The following is a 26,602-nucleotide window of genomic DNA, read 5'->3' on the forward strand; positions in this document are numbered from 1 at the left end:
CGCTCCCGCGTCAAGGAGGAGGACACCTCGCCACCACTTCCAACGGCGAAAAAGAAATGGTGGGAGAAGGAGACCAAAGCGCAGGCGGCCTCCCATACAACAGTGCCGGCGCCACTACCGGCTAGCACACATGTACCATGCTAGTGCATGCATGTCCCGGCTAATTAGCACCTGCATGGACGAGTGCATGACATGACATGCCCCGGCTGATTAGCACGATGCTACCCTATCGGCCACTAGCTGACCGATCGATCGGCTAGTATGGGACTAGCTGACTGATCGGTCTGTAGTTGACCGATCAAGTCACAAAATTGGAATTTTTTGAAAACGCATGTTACTCTTGAAAATAAATAATAATTTCGTATTATTAAAAAAAAATCGCCAATCCACCCTCTATATATATATATATATATAGAGAGAGACAAAAGTTTTCGTATGCAACCAAACTGCAGTGCATGCTATCGTTGCCGTCCACCTCTATGCCAAGATTCGTGCTAGGAATAGTCAATTACTTTTCCAAACGAGCATCTTTCAATTTAGTGCCCCGATGCCTACACCCGGTCGGTCTCTCTGTCAGTCCGGCAGCGGTCTGCGCCATGAAGAGTGGAGCCGTTGGGTTTGGCTTTTCTCTCTTGGAAGCGCAGATATCGCCCCAGTCACCGTGGCTCTTTCCTCCCCGCATCCCACGCCCTCCACCCTCCCCCTTCCTCCATCCCACACTCCCATGATCTGCCACGGGTACCTGCACATCCCGGTGGCCGGCGGCGCCCCGCTTATTGCAGTGTCGGCCTGCCGCTCCGCCCCTCCTACCCCACGCATCCATCCCCGAAGACCTGCCGGAGGAGCCCTCCACTTCCTGGCGGCCGCCGGCGCCCCGCTGTTCCCTGCATCGAGCGCAAGTCCTCCACGTCAACCTGAGGGCACAACACCTCCACCCCTGCTCCTCCCCCTCCGGCGTGAGGCCGCCGCTCTGTCCCTGCGTCGACAGGGGATGGATGCGCGTCAAAGCAGCTGTTGGTGGCGCGAGAGGTGGGGTTCAGCGGCAGGCCTTGTCGGCGTCAGTAGCCAGACCGGCAGGGATATATAGTAGGTCCCCCCGTTCATCCTTCTCTAGCAGCTTGCTATTGGGGAATTGAAATTAGATCGAAGATGGCCTTACCTTCTTTTTTCCTGATAATACTTACGCATGCTATTCTCTCCATTTTGATCTCCGGGGATTAAATCATCTTCCGTCCGGAGGTCTTTTCTGTGTGCTTCAATTTTGACACTAGATTCTTCTGTGGTTCTTGCAGGCTACTTGTGGATGGCACTGCTGCCTGTTCAATTTGTTAGATAGACAGTAGAATTGCAGGGCAGCATCGTCTTGAACGCAGGAAAAGTGGTGGTTGGCAGACAGATATGTTGGTCTCTCTCCACCGTGGTAGATGAGAATGGCCTGGGATTTGCTGATCTCTCTCAAGTGCTGCAGGAACCTAAGTGTAAGTCGTTGTTTTTGCCCTTTCAGATTTGTAATGATTTTGCATTTCTCCGGCCGATTTGCAAGACCTCTTTGTCATGCAGAGCCATGGAAATGTGTCCTCCAATTTGTGCAGATAGTCAGTTAGTTTGTGCTATCTGTAGTTGCAATTTTCTGGCTCCGGTTTACTTTTTCTGAATATTGTATGTTCATGGCGAAGCTGTTCAGAGCTATGCAATTTCCAAGCCTGCAGGCACATGGTGCATCCATCTAATCCACCGAATTGTTGTGTAATCAGCATGCTAGTTAGAAGGGATTCTTGTTCATAGTTATTATGCTGTTTTTAATCAGCTACGGATCTTTTGTCTCATTAGTTTTGGGAGTTGGGGAGAAGTGTTTCAGAAACAACAACACCATGCCTTAAAACGGACCATGTCTTCAAACTGAAACTTAAGAGCACTTTTAGTCTTTCGAAGTTAGAGTAGATGATCAACAACGATGTATGATCAATTAAAAAATATGATGGAGATGCCCTATGTTAATTAAGGAGTTTCTATATGTACATCATCTTGTAAGTCAATATGAGTCCCATGGGGATTGTTTTTTCATTTACTTGTATACATGAACTATCCAAGAAAATGAACCGGCACCATAACTGAATCAAGCTTGCATAGCACCAGTGTCACAAGTGATTTGCATCGGTCTAGCAAATTAGTCCCATAGGGAAATTGTAGGAAAAAAGTCAGGTTTTTGTTTAGGTCTCTAGATTCAGATAACTTGGAAGGAGTGTGTTTATTCATGTTTAGCAGCTCAAGGTTTGTAGTCATAACCTGAGTAAAATAGGATCCCTAGATTATTATATATAATCATTGAGCTCCATTAGACTACTCAGCACCTATGAGCTACTTATCACAGATTAAACTCCATTTTATTGTAGTTTTTTGGCCTCTTTCTTTCCTGCAGCAACTGTTGACCTTGTGAATCTGTTTATGTTTGAACTTTGAACATACGTCCTGAAGAAGCTCTTTCTGGTTTCTTCTATTGCAGATCTACAAGGAGGAGCAACGCCCTGAAGAAGCTCATGCTGTTGCTAGGCCAAGGAAGAAGCTTAAGGAGCTGCATTCCTTCACATTTAGCTACGATGTAATGGTTAACAATCCAGAGTACAGCTTCATTGTGATCTAATGTTTAAGCAATATTAAGAATTCAGAGTTATTGTGGTTATCGCTGTAGCGAGCAGCCGCAACCCGCTTTTGACGAGGTGACTGTAAATTGTGGTTAGTGGTTAGCGCTTCTTCCATCTATTGCTGAACTTGCTTGGTGCGATGCTGTAAACATTGGTTCAATGAAATCTGAATAGGCGTTTGTCTAAGCTCGTTGTTCTTCCTTTTTCTTATTCATTTGCTTTGGTTCAGTTAAAACTTGCAATCACAGATCAAAAGAAAGCTTGAAATCAGTTTGCCTGAAGCTGCGTTCTTTTCTTCACAATTTGTGGCCCAACATGCGCTCATTTCAATTCACGAGAAGATCGAATGACACTAGTGCAGAGTCCTCTTTGTTTTGATCCTGTAGATGTGAGGTAGATGAAAGTGAGAGACCCAGATCAAGCGGACCCTCCGCCCCCAACCCTAACCCTCCCGCAGCCCGCCCTCCGCCGCCGCCGCCGCTGGTAGCGCCGCCGGGGGCAAAGTCCCTCGGGGCGTGGCGGCGGCGGGGGCCCTTCCTCGTCGCCGCGTGCAGTTCGGCGGCCGGATCTCCACCTCCTCGATGCTTGGCGGAGCAGACGCGCGTGGGATGGGCGACGGCGGCGGCGGCCCTCCTCCCGTCGGTTGTCCCCTAGCGGACCGGTCGGCGCGGGTGGGATGGGCGGCGCTGCGGTCTCCCTCTTCTCGTCGGCTTCCCGCAGCACTCCGGCAGGGGTTGGTGGTGGGCGGCGGCCAGACCCTCGGTCTGCGCCATGCCATCCACCCCCACCTCTCGTTGGTGCGTGGAGGCGATCTCGGGCATCTTCCGCGACACGAGGGCGTCCGGGGCAGCACCCTTGGGTTTGACGGAGGAGGTGGCCTCTTCTTCGCCGGAGAGGGTAGGCCTGCGGTTGGTGGTGGTGGATTTCTGATCTATCATCGCCAGCCGGCGATGAGATGGAGGTGCATGGAAGCCGGCGATGGTGTCGCCGGTGGAGGGTTGGGTTGGCCAGCCCGGGATGGTCGCCGACGTGGGGGTCCGGCCTGGATAAAGGCGGCGGTCCTAGGGCCTCTCTTGCGTGAAGAGGAGGACCTACCGGAGGCCTGGACTCGTGATCTGGCCGGAGGGTTGAGTTCCGGAAGGCTTAGCCGGCGAATGTAACAGTGCTTTGCCTGGAGTTTGCTGGATCAGAGGTATTCGGTCGTGCGCACCCATGCGTTTATTCCGACCGTTTGGTTCTGGAGGGAGCGGCGCGAAGCTCTTTTTCTGTGTTGACATCAAGTGACTATGGATCCATGATGAAAGTCGGAAGAAGAGAATTTCATGAAGGCCGGAGGGGAGGACTAGCTAAGGGAGGTTCAAGTCTCCGCGCTGTTGAGGGGCTTGCTTGGTGTCCGGGCTTCACAGCAGCGGTATGAAAGTGGGGGCGACAACACATGTGAAGCGCAGAGTCCTACCTTTCAGGGTGAAAATCCAAGGTAGAGGCATTGTTTTGAGAGTGACCTTGGTGGAGGCATTGTTTTGAGAGTGGGGACTATCTTCAGGGTGAAAACCTAAGATCTTTGATCGGGCGACGACGGTGTTGGAGCACTGTTCCCTTCTTGGAGGCGTCGTTTTTTGGAGAGTCTGCAATTCAGGTGTTGTCATGGTGGTGGATGTATCGCTGTTGTTAGGTCCGTGATACTGTAGCGGGGCTTTTGTTTCTTAGTTTTCTTTTCATTTTTTTGGCTGTGTGCATCCGTAGTGCCATTAGGGTGGTGCGTTGTTGCAGAGGCTAGGTGTAATTGGTATCTCTCGATATTAATATATTCCCTTTATCGAAAAAAAGATGTGAGGTAGATACTCATCCTCCCTGTGGTACCCAGTTAGTCAGTCAGACCATATGAAAACACAGAAGAGATACGGCTTGAGACCTATAATGAAGGTACGGCTTACCTAGATGTAGGTGCTTGTATAAAATTTTGAAGATTGTAAATCCTAAGTACCGGATGATCTGGTAGCGGAGTACGACATAGACCTAAGGTAGGGGCGGATATACAAGTGTTCCGGTTTACTGATAGAACTTAAAACCGGTAGCCTTATAACGGAAGTCGGGTGAGAATTTTCTCGGTACCTTGTAAATTTGTTTAAGGGTCGCACGTGTTTACGGAGTTGTACCATGTGCCGATAGCCTTAAGTTGTACCATGTGCCGCATTATAATAGGTACCGATAATCCTAAGGTAGGTACCGGTGTACGACGGATCTATTTCACCGATAGAGCCTGTGGCCCTGGCGAGGTGCGTTGGAAAACATCCGAGGTACCAATATAATTATACTGAAGGTGCGTCTTGCATCGCTCTAGGTACTTGTAGATCAATTCAATCACCAAAATAGTGCGTCTAGGTGCCGAATGACCTATCAACGGGGGGTACGACATTATCTTAGGGTAGGTGCTTATAGAGCATTTCTCGGACAAAACGTATGGCGTCGAGGCACTGAATGATGTCCTAAGTACTGAAAATTTTGTTGGTGGGGTACGACATAATCCTAAGATAGGTGCCTGATACGTCCAATTTGCATCACTATTTTGTATCATAATTTGCTGTTATTCATTGATATATTTCATATTTGGATACAATACTTATGTTATTTCATCTATTTTGCATGTTTCATCATTATTGGAGGATCAAGCACCGGAGCCAGGATTCTGCTGGAAAAAGCACCGTCAGAACGCAATATTTCGGAAGATCAACTGTGGAAGGAAATTATACCAAAAATCCTATTTTTCAAGATGACGAAGGAAGCCAGAAGGAGGAGCTGAGAAGGCCCAAGGTGGGGCCAGACCACAGGCCGGCGCGGCCCATGGCCTGGCCGCGCCACCATGTGGTGTGGGGGCCCCACAGCCCCTTTCGGCTCCTTTTCTTCGCGAAACCATTCGCCCCGAAGATCTAAGCCACAGAGGGTACCTCGCGAAGAGCCACAGCCGCCTCTGCGGGGCGGAGAACACCAGAGAGAAAAGAGCTCTCCGGCGGGCTGAGATCCGCCGGGGAAATTCCCTCCCGGAGGGGGAAATCGACGCCATCGTCACCGTCATCGAGCTGGACATCATCTCCATCACCATCATCATCATCTCCACCATCATCACCGCCGTCTCCACCGCTGGACATCGTCACCGCCGTAGCAATTTGGGTTTGATCTTGATTGTTTGATAGGGGAAACTCTCCCGGTATCGATTTCTACTTGTTGTTGATGCTATTGAGTGAAACCATTGAACCAAGTTTATGTTCAGATTGTTATTCATCATCATATCACCTCTGATCATGTTCCATATGATGTCTCGTGAGTAGTTCGTTTAGTTCTTGAGGACATGGGTGAAGTCTAAATGTTAGTAGTGAACTATGGTTGAGTAATATTCAATGTTATGATATTTAAGTTGTGGTGTTATTCTTCTAGTGGTGTCATGTGAACGTCGACTACATGACCCTTCACTTTATGGGCCTAGGGGAATGCATCTTGTACTCGTTTGCCGATTGCGGGGTTGCCGGAGTGACAGAAACCTAAACCCCCGTTGGTATATCGATGCAGGAGGGATAGCAGGATCTCAGAGTTTAAGGCTGTGGTTAGATTTATTCTTAATTACTTTCTTGTAGTTGCGGATGCTTGCAAGGGGTATAATCACAAGTATGTATTAGTCCTAGGAAGGGCGGTACATTAGCATAGGTTCACCCACACAACACTTATCATAACAATGAAGATTATTTAGCCGTATGTAGCGAAAGCACTAGACTAAAATCCCGTGTGTCCTCGAGAACGTTTGGTCATTATAAGTAAACAACCCGGCTTGTCCTTTGCGCTAAAAAGGATTGGGCCACTCGCTGCAATTGTTACTCTCGCACTTTACTTACTCGTACTTTATTCATCTATTACATCAAAACCCCCTGAATACTTGTCTGTGAGCATTTACAGTGAATCCTTCATCGAAACTGCTTGTCAACACCTTCTGTTCCTCGTTGGGATCGACATTCTTACTTATCGAAAATACTACGATACACCCCCTATACTTGTGGGTCATCAAGACTATTTTCTGGCGCCGTTGCCGGGGAGTGAAGCGCTATTGGTAAGTGGAATTGGTAAGGAAAACCTTTACTGTTTGTGCTGATTTTATTTCCGCCTGCTGCTATAAGTCATTATGGAGAGATCTTCTCTTCAATTTCTATTTGGGAAATCTACTAATACTGCAATGGTAGTGGATGAGGCACCAGGTGAGGAAGTGATACCATATAAAATACCTATGAAAATTATTGAACGTGTTATGGATAACCGCTATGAAGGGGATGGAACTGTCCACCCTGGAGATCATTTATTGTTCTTACATGAATTATGCGGTTTATTCAAGTGTGTAGGTATTGCTATGGATGAAGTGAGGAAGAAACTATTCTCTATATCGCTGTCTGGTAAGGCGGCGCATTGGTATAAATTACTGGATAATGGGGATTCTCTTGAATGGAATGATATTGTGCCCCGGTTTTATTCTAAGTTCTATCCTCCAAGTGAAATTCACAAGGATCGGAATCGCATATATAATTTTTGGCCTCATGATGGAGAGAGTATTGCCCAAGCTTGGGGGAGATTGAAGTCTTTAATGCTCAAATGCCCCATTCATGAGCTTCCTGGTAATGTTATTATTGATAATTTCTATGCAAGACTTTCTTTTCAAGACAAGACCTTGCTGGATACTTCTTGTTCTGGATCATTTACACGCAACAAAGAAGAGTTTAAAAGGGACCTTCTTGATCGGATCCAAGAAAATACTGAAGGTTGGGAGAACGACAAGGATAGAGAATCAGGTATAATTTATGATTATAAATGCATTGAAGCTTTTATGGATACTGATAAATTTCGTAATATGAGTGCTACATATGGTCTTGATTCTCAAGTTGTTGCAAATCTTTATAAAGCTTTTGCCTCTCACTATGAATTGCCTAAGAAGAATTTTGATAAGTATCATGAACCGTATAAAGATAAAATTGATTCATCTATTAATAAATGTGTTGTAGTTGAAACTGCTGATCATGTTATTCCTGAAGCTTATATTGAAAAAACTCCTTTCCCTGCTAAAATGAAGGAGTACTCTGTTATAAATAGTGCGGTTCATAAAAGTGAAAAGAAACCTGTAGAATCTGAAGAACAAATAAAAGTTGAACCTGCTGTTGCAATAGTTAAAGATCTTGTGACTGAAAATGTGGAGGATGGTCATATTATTTTCTGTGAAGATGCTTCTAATATTGTTTCACATCCTAATAAACCCAAACAAGTTAGTGTTCCTATGCTATTTGTTAGAATTGGTGATCATTGCTATTATGGTTTATGTGATATTGGTGCAAGTGTTAGTGTTATTCCTTATGAGCTTTATACGGAGATTTTGCACGAAATTGGTTCTTGTGAACTTGAAGATATTGATGTGGTTATTCAGCTGGCTAATAGAGAAACTATTTCTCCAATTGGTATTGTTCGAGATGTGGAAGTTTTATGCGGTAAGATTAAATATCCTGCTGACTTTTTGGTACTTGGTTCTGCTGCTAGTGATTATTGTCCTATCATTTTTGGTAGACCTTTTCTAAATACTTGTGGAGCTATTATAGATTGCAAGAAAGAGAAAATTTTGACTAAATTTGCTGGTGAATCTTATGAGTTTAACTTCTCTAAATTTACAAAAACTCCTTATAAAGCTGATTTGCCTAGTAATGATTTTAAAATGGAGCAGTGTGCATCTATTGTTCTTGTTCCTAATAATCCTTTGCAGCAACATTTGGAGAATAGCGAGAGTGAAGTTTTTAGGAAAGAAAGAGATGAGCTTGAGGAAATTTTTCTTCGCCAACCTATTCTCAAGCATGATTTACCGGTGGAAGATTTGGGTACAACACCGCCACCAAAGGAAGATCCTGTTTTTGATTTAAAACCATTGCCTGATAATCTTAAATATGCTCATATTGATGATAAGAAAATATATCCTGTTATTATTAGTTCTAAGCTTACAGAGTTTGAAGAAGAAAGGCTATTGAAAATATTGAAGAAACACCGAGGCGCTATTGGCTACACTCTTGATGATTTGAAGGGGATTTCTCCTTCTATTTGCCAACATGCTATTAATATGGAAGATGATGCAAAGCCTGTTGTTGAACATCAGCGTCGTCTAATTCCGAAGATGAAGGAGGTGGTAAGGAATGAGGTATTAAAATTTCTTGAAGCTGGTATTATATATCCTATTGCTGATAGTAGATGGGTTAGTCCTGTGCATTGCATTCCCAAGAAAGGAGGAATGACTGTTGTGCCTAATGATAATGATGAGCTCATCCCTCAAAGAGTAGTTGTAGGGTATAGAATGTGCATTGATTTTCGAAAAGTTAATAAAGTTACTAAGAAAGATCATTACCCTTTACCATTTATTGATCAAATGCTAGAAAGATTGTCTAAAAATACTCATTTTTGCTTTCTTGATGGTTATTCTGGGTTTTCACAAATTGCTGTTAAAACTAAAGATCAAGAGAAAACCACTTTTACTTGTCCCTATGGAACTTATGCTTATAGGCGTATGCCTTTTGGTTTATGTAATGCTCCCGCTACTTTCCAAAGATGCATGTCTGCTATTTTTCATGGCTTTTGCGAGAGTATTGTGGAAGTATTCATGGATGATTTTTCCGTCTATGGGAATTCTTTTGATAGTTGCTTGCGAAACCTTGATAAAGTTTTGCAGAGATGTGAAGAAACTAACCTTGTTCTTAATTGGGAGAAATGCCACTTTATGGTTAATGAAGGAATTGTATTGGGACATAAAATTTCTGAGAGAGGTATTGAAGTTGATGGAGCTAAAGTTGAAGCAATTGAGAAGATGCCCTATCCGAGGGATGTTAAAGGTATTCGTAGTGTTCTTGGTCATGCTGGGTTTTATAGGAGATTTATTAAAGATTTCTCCAAGATTTCAAAGCCTCTTACTAATCTTCTTCAAAAAGACGTACCTTTTGTTTTTGATGATGATTGTAAGGAAGCTTTTGAAACTCTAAAGAAAGCCTTAACAACTGCTCCTGTAGTTGAACCTCCTGATTGGAACTTACCATTTGAAATTATGTGTGATGCTAGTGATTTTGCTGTAGGCGCTGTTCTTGGACAGCGGGTAGATAAAAAACTGAATGTTATTCATTATGGTAGTAAAACTCTTGATGCTGCTCAAAAAAATTATGCTACAACTGAAAAAGAATTATTAGCTGTAGTCTTTGCTTGTGATAAATTTAGATCTTATATTATTGATTCAAAAGTTACGATTCATACTGATCATGCTGCAATTAGATACCTTATGACAAAGAAAGATGCTAAGCCGAGGCTTATTAGATGGGTACTTCTTTTGCAAGAATTTGATTTACATATTGTAGATAGGAAAGGTGCTGATAATCCTATTGCTGATAATTTGTCTAGATTGGAAAATATTGCTTATGATCCTGTTCCTGTTAATGATAGTTTTCCAAATGAACAATCGGCTGTAATAAAGGTGAACTCGCGAGACAGTCCTTGGTATGCTGATTATGCTAACTTTATTGTTTCCAAGTACTTGCCTCCAACCTTTTCAGCTCAGCAAAGGAGGAAATTCTTTTATGACTTGAGGCATTATTTCTGGGATGACCCACACTTATATAAAGAAGGAGTGGATGGTATTCTGCGAAGGTGTGTTCCCGAATATGAACAACAAGAGATATTGAGTAAATGTCATGGTAGTGCTTATGGAGGACATCACGCCGGAGAAAGAACCGCGCAAAAGGTTCTACAATCAGGTTTTTATTGGCCAACTCTCTTCAAGGATGCGAGAAATTTTATTTTATCTTGTGATGAATGCCAAAGGGTTGGTAATATCTCCAGACGTAATGAAATGCCTATGAATTATACTCTTGTTATTGAACCGTTTGATTGTTGGGGATTTGACTTCATGGGACCTTTTCCCTCTTCAGAAGGTAACACTCATATACTTGTTGCTGTTGATTATGTTACTAAATGGGTGGAAGCCATACCTACAAAAAGTGCTGATGGTGAGACCTCTTTAAGAATGCTTTTAGACATTATTTTTCCTAGGTTTGGAGTGCCTAGATATATTATGACTGATGGAGGTTCTCATTTTATTCATGGAGGTTTTAGAAAAACTCTTGCTAGGTATGGTATTAATCATAGAATTGCTTCCGCTTATCATCCTCAAACTAGTGGGCAAGTAGAATTATCAAATAGAGAGATTAAATCTATCTTGCAAAAGACTGTTAATAAAACTAGAAAGAATTGGGCTAGTAAATTGAAGGATGCACTATGGGCTTATAGAACTGCTTATAAAAATCCCATGGGAATGTCACCTTATAAAATGGTTTATGGGAAAGCTTGTCATTTACCTTTAGAACTAGAGCACAAAGCTTATTGGGCTGTTAGAGAATTAAATAAAGATCCTAAACTTGCCGGTAATAAGAGGTTGTTGCAATTGAGTTCTCTAGATGAATGGAGAAGTGAAGCTTATGAAAATGCTAAACTCTTTAAAGAAAAAGTTAAAAAATGGCATGATAGAAGGATTATCAAAAGAGAATTTAATATTGGGGATAAAGTCCTATTGTATCGGTCTCGTCTCAGATTCTTTGTAGGGAAATTACTCTCGAAATGGGAAGGACCATATGTTGTCGAGGAGGTGTATCGTTCAGGAGCAATCAAAATTAGCTCTCTCCAAGGCAATGCCACGCAAGTGGTGAATGGACAAAGACTCAAGCATTATATCTCAGGTGATTCCTATAATGTAGATGTTGATATTATTCAAGTGGAAACACCGGAGGCTTTCATTAAAGGACAAATTGACAGTCCGCCAGAACTCGACTTTGAATAGGTAACAGTACTGGTAATGAAATGTTCGCAATTTACTTTCCGAACTATATTTTTGCTGTTTTTGGGAAATATGAAAAATTACGAGTTCGAAACGGAGTGGAAAAGACGCACGAGGGCGTGCCACCATAGGCCGGCGCGGCCTGGCCTGGGCCCGCGCCGCCCTATGGTCTGGCCACCTCGTCGCCCCTTTCCGACTCTGGTTCGATCTGGTACTTTCCTTTTGTCGTGAAAATTTTTGCTATATAATCCCCCGGACCCCTGGAGGTCCGTATATCGTTCTTTCGACGTGTTTTGTTTCGAGCTGTTTCTGCCAGGATCTGTTTTCAGTTTAGAAGCACCATGGTCTCCAAGAACAAGGGCAAGGAGTTTCCGGATGAAGATAATCGAGATCTTGGGTGGAAAGAGGAGGACAAGGACGTCAAGGAAGAGGATGAAGAAGAGGTGGAGGAAGATTCGCGCGCACACCCGCGTGCTACCATCGCAAGCATCAAGGTGGTGGACAACCCTTTTAGTGCAAACAAGAGCGCAAGAATTCGCACTGGAGGAGCGGTTCCACGTCATTACCTAGCTCCGAAAACATCTTTATCAGGCATTCACCATCCCTTCCACAATCTAATTTTCAATAATCAAATTGAAGGGACTCCCAAGGCAGCATTGCCTAGCAATTGGGATATAGATCGCTCTAATACTGCAGGAAGGAGGAAGCCTGAGGGTGAAGAGTGGGGAAATAACTCCAAGAGTTGGGACTCGCCGTCGGACAGACTTCTTAACCGCGTCGAGCACAATTCGGAGATGATTCGCAATCTCACATACAAGATTGATGAGCTTCAGGAGCTTATTGAGAAGCTTGTCAGGAATTCATCACCACCATCGCCGAAGGAGTAATTCATCATCGGTATTGGCATCCCCTTGGTTTGTTCCAAGCTTGGGGGAGTGCCGCGGTATCACATCATCACTACCTTTTACTTTTTATTGTCAAGTAGTGTCATATCATGAGTAGGGAAGTTATCATATAAGATGGGTTGCAGTTTGGAAGTATCTCTCCTTTAGTTGGTTATCTATGTATCCCTTGGTGTGAGTTATCGTTATGGAGTATTAATGAGAAGGCTTATCATTTACATATTGCACATCTTATTTTAGTTTGCAATCTCTATTATATGATTTACCTTGTTGTTAGTATTGGTATCACTTTGGGAGCATTGAATAAATCTATTTGGTTTTGGCAAACTTAGCATTGGTCAATAGCAGCAGCACTTTGAGGTTTAAATAGAAAAGAGAAATACATGTAGTTGTTTCATTGTCTTTCTTTCTTGTTAGCTCATAGCTTATTATTCTGAAGTTAAAATTGTTTGTGCTTACAAGGAAGATGCATGATTGTTTCTATCACATGTATATTTGTTTGTTTCCCTCAACTCTTATGCTTGCTAATTAACCTTGCTAGCCAAAGACCTGTACTGAGAGGGAATACTTCTCGTGCATCCAAACCTTAGCCCAAACCTATGTCATTTGTGTCCACCATACCTACCTACTACATGGTATTTTCTGCCATCCCAAGTAAATACTTCGTGTGCTACCTTTAAACAATTCAAAACTTATTATCTCTTATTTGTGTCAATGTTTTATAGCTCATGAGGAAGTATGTGGTGTTTTATCTTCCAATCTTGTTGGGCAACTTTCACCAATGGACTAGTGGCTTCATCCGCTTATCCAATAATTTTGCAAAAAGAGCTGGCAATGGGATTCCCAGTCCCAAATTAATTAAACTAAATAGACACTCCTCCAGGGTATGTGATTGATGGACGGCACCCAAAGGATTCGGTTAGCCATGGCTTGTGTAAGCAAAGGTTGGGGGGAGTGTCATCATAATAAAACTAAAGTAAAAAGGCACTCCTTCATGGTATGAGATTGTTGGCAGGCACCCGAGGATTCGGTTAGCCATGGTTTGTGAAAGAAAGGTTGGAAGGAGTGCCACATAAAATGAAAATAATATGGGAGCCGCTCTTTGGAGGTTGTCTGGCAAGGGGGTTAGAGTACCCACTACCAGTCGTTGACAACAACAAACACCTCTCAAAATATTACTTTTATTATCTCTATATGATTTCAAAACTGAAAAAGCTCTAGCACATGATTTAATCCCTGCTTCCCTCTGCGAAGGGCCTGTCTTTTACTTTATGTTGAGTCAGTAAACCTATTTCCCTCCATCTCAAGCAAGCATTTGAGTAGTTGTGATCAAACCATTATATTGTGATTTGTTTCATCATGTCTTTTATTCTTCTTTGTTTAGTACAAGTTTTATCTGAATGAATATAACTTTGCAAGTTATCAATGATTACGAGGAGACTATTATGATTGAGTATGCAAGTTGTGCCATATAAACTTTAACATGAGAGCGCTGCTCAATAGATAAATATAACCTGTTAATTGTTCTCTGACCAAGAACGAAGTTTGCCATCACCAACTATGATTTCTTATGCACCTTTATTTGTGATTACCTTATACTGGTTTCAAGTTGAGTTATATGAGGAAGTTGTTTACTAGAATGCCTTGTGTGAATGAATATGATGCTTCTTGTCTGTATTTTATTTATCGACTCTTCACTCCATAAACATGTGGTCCTGTTTACTGAGTTCAGTCTCGCTTGGGGACAAGCGAAGTCTAAGCTTGGGGGGAGTTGATACGTCCAATTTGCATCACTATTTTGTATCATAATTTGCTGTTATTCATTGATATATTTCATATTTGGATACAATACTTATGTTATTTCATCTATTTTGCATGTTTCATCATTATTGGAGGATCAAGCACCGGAGCCAGGATTCTGCTGGAAAAAGCACCGTCAGAACGCAATATTTCGGAAGATCAACTGTGGAAGGAAATTATACCAAAAATCCTATTTTTCAAGATGACGAAGGAAGCCAGAAGGAGGAGCTGAGAAGGCCCAAGGTGGGGCCAGACCACAGGCCGGCGCGGCCCATGGCCTGGCCGCGCCACCATGTGGTGTGGGGGCCCCACAGCCCCTTTCGCCTCCTTTTCTTCGCGAAACCCTTCGTCCCGAAGATCTAAGCCACAGAGGGTACCTCGCGAAGAGCCACAGCCGCCTCTGCGGGGCGGAGAACACCAGAGAGAAAAGAGCTCTCCGGCGGGCTGAGATCCGCCGGGGAAATTCCCTCCCAGAGGGGGAAATCGACGCCATCATCACCGTCATCGAGCTGGACATCATCTCCATCACCATCATCATCATCTCCACCATCATCACCGCCGTCTCCACCGCTGGACATCGTCACCGCCGTAGCAATTTGGGTTTGATCTTGATTGTTTGATAGGGGAAACTCTCCCGGTATCGATTTCTACTTGTTGTTGATGCTATTGAGTGAAACCATTGAACCAAGTTTATGTTCAGATTGTTATTCATCATCATATCACCTCTGATCATGTTCCATATGATGTCTCGTGAGTAGTTCGTTTAGTTCTTGAGGACATGGGTGAAGTCTAAATGTTAGTAGTGAACTATGGTTGAGTAATATTCAATGTTATGATATTTAATTTGTGGTGTTATTCTTCTAGTGGTGTCATGTGAACGTCGACTACATGACACTTCACCTTTATGGGCCTAGGGGAATGCATCTTGTACTCGTTTGCCGATTGCGGGGTTGCCGGAGTGACAGAAACCTAAACCCCCGTTGGTATATCGATGCAGGAGGGATAGCAGGATCTCAGAGTTTAAGGCTGTGGTTAGATTTATTCTTAATTACTTTCTTGTAGTTGCGGATGCTTGCAAGGGGTATAATCACAAGTATGTATTAGTCCTAGGAAGGGCGGTATATTAGCATAGGTTCACCCACACAACACTTATCATAACAATGAAGATTATTTAGCCGTATGTAGCGAAAGCACTAGACTAAAATCCCGTGTGTCCTCGAGAACGTTTGGTCATTATAAGTAAACAACCCGGCTTGTCCTTTGCGCTAAAAAGGATTGGGCCACTCGCTGCAATTGTTACTCTCGCACTTTACTTACTCGTACTTTATTCATCTATTACATCAAAACCCCCTGAATACTTGTCTGTGAGCATTTACAGTGAATCCTTCATCGAAACTGCTTGTCAACACCTTCTGCTCCTCGTTGGGATCGACATTCTTACTTATCGAAAATACTACGATACACCCCCTATACTTGTGGGTCATCAGTGCCTATGGAGTAACCCCCTACAAGAACATATGACGTCTAGGTAATCTCGGATATTTATACAACATTACAGAAAAGGAGCAACATGGGAGTAAGCGATTATACACCATTTTTTAAGACACTGATTGCTAAGTACCGAATGTCTTGTCTGCGGGGTACGACATAATTCTAAGATAGGTCCCGGTGTATGGCTGCTCGGTGTCATCGATAGATTCTATAATAGGTACCGATAGCATTTAGTTTGGACCATGTGCCGCATTATAATAGGTACCGATAATCCTAAGGTAGGTACCGCTGTATGGCAAGTCTGTTCCACCGATAGAGCATGGAGCCGGTGGCCATGGCGAGGTGCGTTGGAAACTATTCGACGTACCGATAGAATTACAATGAAGGTGCGGCATCCATAGGTGTAGGTACTTGTATATCAATTCAAACAGCAAAATATTGCGTCTAGGTGCCGAATGACCTATCGAGTTATCGATATCCTTACAAGGAAGGAGCAACCTGGGAGTAGGCGTTTGTACAACAGTTTTGAAGACACAAAATCCTAAGCACCGAATGTTTTTGTTGGTGGGGTATGACATATTCCTAAGGTAGTTACGGGTGTACGGCTGTTCGGTTCCATCGTTAGATCCTATAATAGGTACCGATAACCTTAAGTTTGAACCATGTGCCGCATTATAATAGGTATCGATAATCCTAAGGTAGGTACTGGTGTACGACAGGTCTGTTTCACCGATAGAGCCTGGGGCCGGTGGCCTGGCGAGGTGTGTTGAAAAACATCTGAGGTACCGATAGAATTATAATGAAGGTTCTGGTTCTTCGATAGAGCCTAGTACCGGTTACCCTGGCTAGGTCGCGTGGGAAATATCCGAGGTACCGATAGATTTATGTAGAAGGTGCGGCTGATCTCGGCGTAGGTACTTGTAGATAAAACCAAATACCACGATATCGCATCTAGGTGCCGAATGATAGGTGCGTTGGAAAACATCCGAGGTACCGATAGAGTTATAATGTAGGTGCGGCTTCCATCGGTGTAGGTACTTGTAGATCAATTCAAAGCACCGAATGTTTTATCGGCGGGGTACGAGATAATCCTAAGTTAGGTCCCGGCATATGGATGTTCGGTTTCTTCGATAGATCTTATAATAGGTACCGATAGCCTTAAGTTTGTACCATACGCCGCATTATAATAAGTACCGATAATCCTAAGGTAGGTACCGATGTACGGCGGGTCTATTTCACCGATAGAGCCTGGATCCGGTGGCCCTGGCGAAGTGCGTTGGAAAACATCCGAGAGGTACCGATATAAGTATAATGAAGGTGATGCTTCTACCGGTGTAGGTACTTGCCAATTAGCCTTGAACTAGTTGCGCTTTCTGAAATACACTAACATTAATTTTATTAGCAATTAAAAAGGCTATCTTATTTTTCTTGTGTAAAGTCTTGTAATAACTAACTAAAAAGTACACACTTCCTCCATTATTTTTTAGTCTAGATCTTAGACTAAAATATCATTAATTTTAATGAAGGTATGGTTGGTTGTTTACATATAAAATAGTAGTATTAAATGACTTTCTAATTGATCTTAATTATTTTAAATACAGGCAAAGAGAGAAAGAACTGAGTATATGATAAGATATCTGAAAAAAATCTAGGAGGTGACTTAAACTCGAGACCAGGCAAGCCAAAGTATATATTTTTGTTCAAGCTGATGCTCTCCATGTCTAGTCTCAATGTTCTCGACCATTGAGTATCCATCAGTGTTAAACACATGTATCCATCCGTAGGTTTGCAATACTCTCACGTGGAGGAGCCTAGTCAATTTGTCCTTAGATGAATTTTTAATCCTCAGCTATGTGTTCCAGGCGTAGCTGTCGTGGTTAGTTTCTATTAGCAAGGGAAACTAGTACTTCTACGATCACCTAACTGCGGCAACGTCACAAGTGGTACGAGACAATTCAAAATCGATATGGAGCTGCTCTCTCTAAAACGGCGAAAGGTACTGGCCCGATTGTGCAAGGAATGTTAACCGTGACCAGATGGGCAAACATATTTGAACAGTAAACTGCCAAAATGGGTAACATGTGGACTGCAAGGCCTGAACCCCAAATCTCTGACGTCCTCATCTCATGTGCTAGATTCAAACTATTCTGGAGTGTGGCCCAATGCACTGCCAGGTCTAGGAAAGGACACATTTTGAATTCAAACGTCAACTTACAGCATGAGGTAGTCTTAAAACGGAAAAGCAATTCAAATTCCTGCAGGCCATAGGAATCTGCGCCAGACTCAAGGAGAGAGAAAAGCACATTCACTCCATTTCCATGGCTCACACTAGAAAACAATGAGAGAATAACAGTACGAATCGCGAAGCACATGAACGGTGATGATAACATGCGCCAGGGTAAGGTTACGTACCAAAACCACGTCCTATATATATTCTCGAACCCCCTAAACCAACCGAAGAAAAAATCCCACCCGACCGACCTGGACCCGACCGACACCGACCCATCTAGAACCGAACACACCCTAACCGAACTTCCCATCGTGCACCCCACCCCACCACGAACAGATCCTGCGTCCAGGTCCATCTCCGCCTGCCGCCCATCTCCGCCTTCGCCGCCCACCTCCCGGCTCGCGCGCAGCCGCCACCCACCCCACGCGCCACCGCCGCCCATCTCCCGCCTAGAGCGCGACCGCCCACCTCCCAGCTCGCTGCCGCCGCCCTTCTCCCGCCCCAAGCGTCGCCGCCGCCCACCTCCCACCCCGAGCACCGCCGCCGCCCACCTCCTGGCTCGCGCGCCGCCGCCACCTGCCCCGCGCTCTGCCTTCGCCCATCTCCCGCCTCCCTGATCCTCACTGGCTCGCGCCTCCCGGATCCCCGCCGCCGCGCCTCTCCCTGATCCCCGCTGCGGTGTGCCTCCCGGATCCCCGCCGCCGCGCGCTCCCCATCTACACGCGATGCCATCCATCCTCACACGCCGCTCCACCGACAACAGACACGATGTAAGGTGCTACTTCTTACTTGCCCATGATGCTTCTTGAACTGAACTGAACCGCTGCACCCCTACTGAACTGAACTGCTGCTACTAGTTTAGATTGTTCGACAATAATCATTTTTTCACAGAGAAGGGGATATGTTTGTCATGCAGGGAGTTAGCCCCATCTATTCACTTCCACGGTGGGAGGTTCAGTACAAATAGAACACTGGATGCAGTATAGAGTTTAAAAATGCAGCACTTGTTTTGATGCGTTGATGAGACATAAAAGAAGTGCACTTCGTACAACAGAGCAAAGTTCACATTTTATTTTTTTGGAAGTTCTCTCTCCTTGCTTTCACTTTTGTTCCCTCTAGCATTTTGGTGATTGTAAAAATCGCGTGTAAAAGGTTTTAAAATGTAGTTCACGTTATTCACAATGGGAAGTTGCTTTTATATTTTCTGCTAGTTCATTTATCTTTTCCACCGTTTCACTCCAAAAGCACACCACAGAATTAAATTCAAACACAAAAATATGCAAAAGTGCGTCTGGAGCTATGAAGTTTACTTTTATTATTTCGAGAAGCTCAATTTGTCTAACGCGAGGAGTTCACTTCTTCTCATGTTCAGTAGGCATTAGTGCATTTGTGAAACTTTCATGTCAATATGATGTGTAGAACGTTGTTAATTTATTCTTAATTAGTCATTCACTTGTTTATCCGTTTCCTTTAAATTTATGCTTACCGACTTCTTGTCATATTACATTTCAGGTTCACATTGGATTCTTAAGTGCATATGATTATTAGGAAACGGAGCATGGTACTTATCAAAAACGGCATTGGATATATGTGAGAATTTTTTACTTCCAGGAAGTTCGTTTCCTTTTTATTTGAAGCAACGCTGAACAATCGTAGTAATTAACTTGGTGTAGCATGAAGATCACTTTTTAGTTGAAGCAACACTGAACACCCCGCACCCTGCAGCTTGGGTGTAGCCCCGAAGCTGCCAGGGAGGCCACATCGCACCGCCCGGCAGTCCACCACCAGGCAGTCCACTTCGCGACGCCCGAGAGTCCACCGCGCGTCGCCAGGGAGTTCACCTCTGTGTTGGGAAGGAGGTATTGCCGTGCATCAGTTTCCTCTCAGCCTTGTAGGCTCTGCTCCGAGCTTCCCAGAGGCACGACATCAAGCAGGCTACCCCTCATCTGAACTTCATTATCTCAGGTCTTTACTTGCTTACCACATCACATTGCACTGATGCAGATGGATCGTCAAGCTTGATCACGAGCAGAGCACGGAGCAGCATGTCGCATAGGTAGTTTTCTTTTCTATGGAAGTTCACAGTTGGGTCCTGGAGCAATTCCATGCGGGTTCTGGAGCAGTTCTTCTTATACAGATTTTGTGTATTTTTTGTTTAGGAGTTGTACTGCGAATGCATAAAATGGAACCAATGTTCCTGGAGACCACGGCTTCGGCGAGTCTCTCATACCCAGGTGAGTTTGCTCCTCGCACTATAGACTATGGTTGATATGCTTGTTGCTACTATGCAAATGCTATTGCTGCATGCGATTTTATTCTTGGCTGTACTTGTTTGTGGTTTTTTACTGCACTGAACGGTTCACTTGTTAATTGCGAGCAGCTTGATTAGGCCAAATATGGATTTCACGTTCCTATTGAAAAAAGAGAAGTTTGATTAGGCCAAATAGGGAGTTCTCATTCACTTGTTAATTGTTAGTTTTAGGAAGTTCACTCGTTTGGTTTAGATAGTGCACTTGTTATTTGTTAATTTATATTATGTTGTACCATCCATACCATGGCTTTTTGTACTTTCCTGATAAAAGTGTGGAAAAGGTTAATAAAATTAGAAGTCCACTTCTTAAGCTACAGAGGTTCACCGATGTGAGAAGTTCCTTCTAGCTGAAATGTTATTAATCTGAACTTGTAAGCAGTACAACCATCAGGTGCTCGTGGACCTGTTGGCATTAATATTGGATTCCCTGCCCTTTTTTGCATGTCGATATGGATGTACTAGTAAGGAAAAATGCATATGAATGGATGATACATACATGGCTAGCTCTAGTAGTTCACTCTTAAAAGCTCCAGTAGTTACTTTGTATGAAAGAATGTTTATGCCATGTATGTATGTGTAGATGCATGCTGCTAGAAAAGAACAGAATTCACTTTGTCAGAGAGCAAGGTTCACTTCTATATTTGCTCGAAGTTAGATTCATTAGATAGCCTGATGTTAATTCACATTATTAATCTGTGGAGTTCACTTTTGCAAATACGTGTAGCTCACTTCTCCAATGCTTGCAGTTCGCTTATCATACTTCAAAAGTACATGAGTATGTTGACGTTTGTTTTATAATCATGCTTGAAACAGAGATAACAGTGGACATATTACTCATAAATTTGGGCAATTCGTTTTCTTTTGTCGCAGGTTCAATTCATATGCACTTGAAAGTTCACAGTTTTTATATGTAAAAGTTACAGAGATAACATACTCAGACAAACAGCAACTCACAAAATTATTGTTTTACTGTTGTACAGGTCCACATGACCAGATGTTCACTTCATATACGTGTGAAGTTCGTCTCGTGGGCAAGCTCAAGGTAAGGAACACTACTTGATGAGCTTATGCTATATCAGAGAGACATAGATAGAGAGGTGCAGACGCCTCCAACTGTCGTGAAGCAAAAACATATGCCTGTGTTGTTGAATTATCAATTTGATGCATATTCTAGCTTGTCTTCCCGTCAGTTGGTAATCTAGAACTAATGGATAGGAAAACATTTCTATAGCTAGAATAGACAAGCTAGAAGCCTAGAATATGTCTGTGATGCCTATTTGAGGCCAACAAAATTCACATTACGGAAACATTTGCCAGTGATGCCTATCCTAGCTTGATTGCTCCCTGGCAGTTTACTTAATTGACCTAGGAAGTGCACTCGTTCAAATATGAAAATTCGCAGTTCCCTTCGCAAAGCCACGGAAGTTTTATGACCTGCCAGGCTTCATGCCCAGGTTGGTCTGCTCCTCGCAGTTTTAATCTGTGAAGCTCACTTCTCTTAATTCGCGAAGTTCACATCTACTACTATTTTCATTTTATATATTCCTGAATATTTGTGAACATATTGTATCCCAGGTTAGCTAGAGCCGGGTGTTGCATAGAGGGAGAATGGGAGTTGATTTCTCCTTCGTGTATTCCATAGAGGAAATATAAGGTGATGCTTCCTTTTGTCTATATAGAAGTCTAAGAGAAAAATAGATGGCGACCCTTCCTTTTGTCTATATAGTGCTATGTCTAAGAGTTCACTCTTTTGTCTCTCTGAGAATGTTCCCCTTTCTTGAATAAATAAATTTAGTTTACCATAAAAAGGAAGTCCACTTATTAAACAACAGTAGCTTATTAGCTTAAAAAAGAAGTTCAACAGAGTATAGGTTAGCTTCAAAAATCCTGAGGTTCAGTTTTGTATTCTTCAGAAGTTCTGTTTAGTATTTCTTATGAAATTCAGTTCAAGGTCATGTAAAATCAAAATTAGAAACTTCACATTCTCTATTACATACAGTACACTTATTCGGTATTGGTCGTGCAGATTCATTTGACAGGATGCAAAGCAGTACAGCTGTTGGGTGTTGTTGCTGCAATGTTGCTGATACGAACTGGTAAGCATTACAGCCGTCGGTTTCTCGCGGACCTGTTGGTATGAATATTAGTTTCCCAGCCTTTTTTCCCGTGTCGATATGGATGCACTAGTAAGAAAATGCATATGTATGGATGATGCATATATGGCCAACTCTAGTACTTCACTCTTAAAAGCTCCAGTAGTTACTTTTTATGAAAAAAAATAATGTTTCTCTCTTGATGTATGTGTTGAACTAAATAGAAAAGGACGGTGGTTGCCAGGTTTACATCAGTAATGTCAGTTCACTTTTTTTTTTTGCAAGGAGTTCATACTTAATATATCGGAAAGTTCACGTCTTCCATATAAAAGAAGTCACATGTTCTATCATTGGAGCTCGCTTTGTTTGTGTCCAAATATTATTAGTGCACTAATTCGGTCCGAGCGATACACTCCAGTTGATGGAACTACAACACTCACATGTAAGGAAGTGCACTCTTTTAGCTCAGGCTGTATATTTTTCGCTGGGAAGTTTAACTAATTTTTATCAAAAGTTCACATCATCGCCAGAAGTTTAATTCTTGCTGCCATTTTACTTCATCGATGAACAAAACTGTAAAGTTTGTTGTAGAAAACGCAGATTATTTTTTAGATACTACTACTAGTACTGGTGTTCATCTTGTAGAATCTAGTACTGCTCTCTCCTTTGAATACTGATCTTTTTTCTGATTTGTTTGGAAGATAGCTTCAGCATTTTGTGATCAACTATGTTCTTTCATTATAATAAAATATTTTGAGTTTTTATTCACCTAATTCTATTATTTGATGCTAGGTACTTGAGAATCCCACTCGCATCGTCCGAGCATCTCATGCATATACAACAAGGACTCCCTGATCACAGCCAACCTGATGAGGCAATGCTGCAGAGGACGAGGACATAAACGTGTTGCTAGCCCTACACTACTTCTTGAAAGTGGATGCGGCTTAGCGGTCGCTCCATGTCCATGGCGTTTTCAAGCCCAAATGTCGTGCCACGGTGGAGCATCACCAGGACGGGCATGGCGCTGGCTCAGTGAAGCTCACTGATACTAATTTGTAGAGTTAACTTCTCTATTTGTGAATTTCTTGTGTCCTGATACTTCAATTTAGACTATTCCCACAAGATGGATTTTTATTTGAGTCTATGGATTGTTTGTGAAGTTCGCTTCTGATATTTGCGCTGATGGGTGGATGACTTCTGTGTATTAATTATGTGTGAAGTTCACTGTTATGCATCTAGGGGAGCAGTACACTTCTTTGTGAGGAAGATGTTCAGTCACATATGAAAAAGTTTATTTCTTCGGTAGGAAGTTGTGCATTGAGTGAGTATGTAGTGAGCAGGTGCCAGTTTATGTGGTTTTGAATTGCTACTTGGCTATGCATGATTGGGATTTCTAGTTTACAAATTTTGTTTCTTAGCATATTGGTGTGTTTGTGCACTTTCTGAGCAGTACGAATTGTTCTATAAAATTGTGTAAAATGTGCTGCAGTACACATGCTATGCATTCACTTATCATTGTCAGTACACCATTCACTTGTCTTTGTCAGTACACCTGGGCTTGTGCGGTCCGTTGGAAAAAGAAAGAACGTGTATATATCTTTGATGCAAAGACCACTCGTTTGGCTTTGGCATTAAACAAATAAATTATATTTTTTTATAGGGAAGTTCGCTCTTTAGACGTCGCCAGTTCACTGTAAAATAATTACAACCTCCAAAATAGTAAAGGAAAACAAAACAACCAAAAACTCCGTAGAATGAACTTTTCATCAAAGTATAGTGAACTACATGCAGTTTCTAGTTTATTGTTCCAGCTTGCAACAGTTAACTAGTTCAACATTGGGAAACAAGCTAGCAATTTATATTTTATTAATATTAACTTTGAACATTGGGGAAGTTCACTATGAACATACCGGAAATTTGCTTTTCTCAAACTTCACTTTGTACCTGCGCGAAGGTTCACTTTGAACATGTAGGAAGTACATTTTGAGCATGTCTAAAGCTTTTATACCGCGACCGGAAGTTCACTAAGACGTATCGAGAAGTTCACTTCTATATTAGAGCAGCTCATGTACTCTATTTTGCTGGGCGGAAATCATATGCGTAGAAGTCATTCGTACAACCTCTTATTGCGCAAATCGATCCGCCCCACGTACAATTAGGACTCATATAACTCTATTAATACTCCAAAACACCGCAATGCCACACCTAATCAATTTGGATGAGCCAATTTTAAAAGTTCTCATGTCAGCGTTATCTCCGCTTTTGTGTATATCTGAAATTAAACTTAAACCATTTGAAATTTGGACAAAAGTTTAACATGAAAAAGTTGCGCCTAATCGATATCTTTTCAACAAACTTTTATTTGAAACATTCTGACAAGTGGTTCGGAAATAAATCCCAAAAAACAATACGAAAAAACGAGAAATTCGGAAACCAGAATCATGTATTTTCAAATCTGCTCTTAAATTGTAAAGAATTTGGAGAAATTTTCTACATGAAACATGTGCGCCTAGTCAACAGCTTTCCAACGGTATATCATACGCGGCAATCGGATAAGCCGATTGAAAATTAAACCCCCAAAACTGCAAGAAAACAAAGAAATCCGCGAAAACGTTGTTTTGTATATTTAAAATTAGTTTTTATAACTACAGAATCTGGGAAAACAATGAGAACGAAAAAGTTGCGAAATTTACATACGAATCCAACGGTATATTATACGCATCATTTCAATAAACGGTTTGAAAATCAACATGAAAATACTGTCAACACAAACATGCAAATTCGGTATTCCATCGAGAAGTTCACTAGGAAAACACCAAGAAGTTCACAAGTGGTTCGAGAATAGCTATTCTCGAACCGGTTCGAGAATAGCATATTTTGATATAAAATGGTATAGATAAAAAATAGTACGTCCTTTTATGGAACATGCTTTGTTGCCTTTTTATTTTCTAAATCTCAAAGTGAATATCATTGCATATGTTTCCTTTTTATGTTTTAAATCTCAAAAGTCACAAGTATGTGTATGTGTGTTGAACATATGTTGCAACACACGAACATTTACAAAATAATATGCTTAAACAATTTTATATATTCTTCAAATTAAGAATATATTTTAATCTGGAGTAACTTTCCGTTAGTTTGTTGAGCATTTTATTTAACATTCGCGAATATTATGCAGGTGCGGCAGAAAAATTCTTACGAATGTGAGATACACCCTAGAAATAGGTGGAACATCTCTCTTGTTCTATGAGATGTTAGGAGAACACAATTATAATACTCCCTTCTATCCAAATTATTTATCACGGACCTACACATGTTTTAGGCAATATTTTTCCTAAATCGGAGACACGTAATTTGCATTGGAGGAAGTACATCAAACATGTTTTTAACTTCTAAAGTAAAATAAAATTGAAATGCAGAAGTACATGAGAATCATCTAACATTAAAGCTTATTATGAAAAAAAAATCTTGATAATTAGATATGGGAAATAGTAAAGTATGGTTTTAGGGTCTAGAATTTTATTTTTCAGGGCATGGAAATTTATCCTAAATACTAGTAAAAGATAGTCGTGCACGCGTGTCCACTCGCTCTGGATCACCTTCCATGTAAACTAAAATTGTTGGCAACCAAATACGTGTTGTTTGTTCAAGTTGATCCACGCAGGTAAATTTATGTATCGGATGTTCTAAAATTGTTTTCCTTTTCTATTTAGCTAGCTATGGCCAACATTGTTACTCAGATCCATGAAAATTATCCCTTTCTTCTAAGCACGGCATAAATTTCCGTTGATGTGGACAAACAGTCGAGCCATATGTTTCGAGATGCTGAACAATATGGAATCACCTGACTAAACCAAATAATTGTCGTAATTACAGAGGTAATCTACAAAGTAGAACCAGAGCTACATGACAGCTGTGGTTAAAGTTAAATAGTCCACACCTCATAAATTCAGCGTAACAATTATATTATCACGCTGAAGTTAAAAGGAGCTTCCATGTCGTTCTTCGGGGCACTAGAAAATTTTATATTAGTTGGGGAGAAAAAGGAAGGTCAAACACCACTTATATGTTGGATCAAACTATTAGTAATAAGTAGATTCTAAAATTTAAACTATATGCTGGTTGTCCGATTTGAGCCATGAACTATGTGTTGGCAACCAACTTTAGCTCATAAATCCCTCCATAAAGGACTTCAGCTCATAATGTTAGCACGTGTGAACCGCTTATTTCAGTTTGCATCTAATTAACGACTGAG

The 26,602-nt window shown here is 42.1% G+C and overlaps 1 long non-coding RNA gene across 3 annotated transcripts; it reads left to right on the forward strand.

Annotated features, from left to right (window-relative positions):
- Positions 1-536: 536 nt before the first annotated feature.
- Positions 537-2,828, forward strand: LOC127297185 (uncharacterized). Of its 3 annotated transcripts, none has more exons than XR_007848969.1 (3): positions 537-1,090; positions 1,293-1,478; positions 2,504-2,828. It is a non-coding gene; the product is annotated as an uncharacterized lncRNA (long non-coding RNA). The 3 variants fall into 3 exon arrangements; XR_007848970.1 differs by having other exon boundaries at positions 537-1,086; XR_011744119.1 differs by having other exon boundaries at positions 537-1,478.
- The last annotated feature ends 23,774 nt before the right edge of the window (positions 2,829-26,602 follow it).

This window comes from Lolium perenne, chromosome 4 (genome assembly GCF_019359855.2).
Source record: "Lolium perenne isolate Kyuss_39 chromosome 4, Kyuss_2.0, whole genome shotgun sequence".
In the NCBI taxonomy this organism is placed as follows: Eukaryota; Viridiplantae; Streptophyta; class Magnoliopsida; order Poales; family Poaceae; genus Lolium; species Lolium perenne.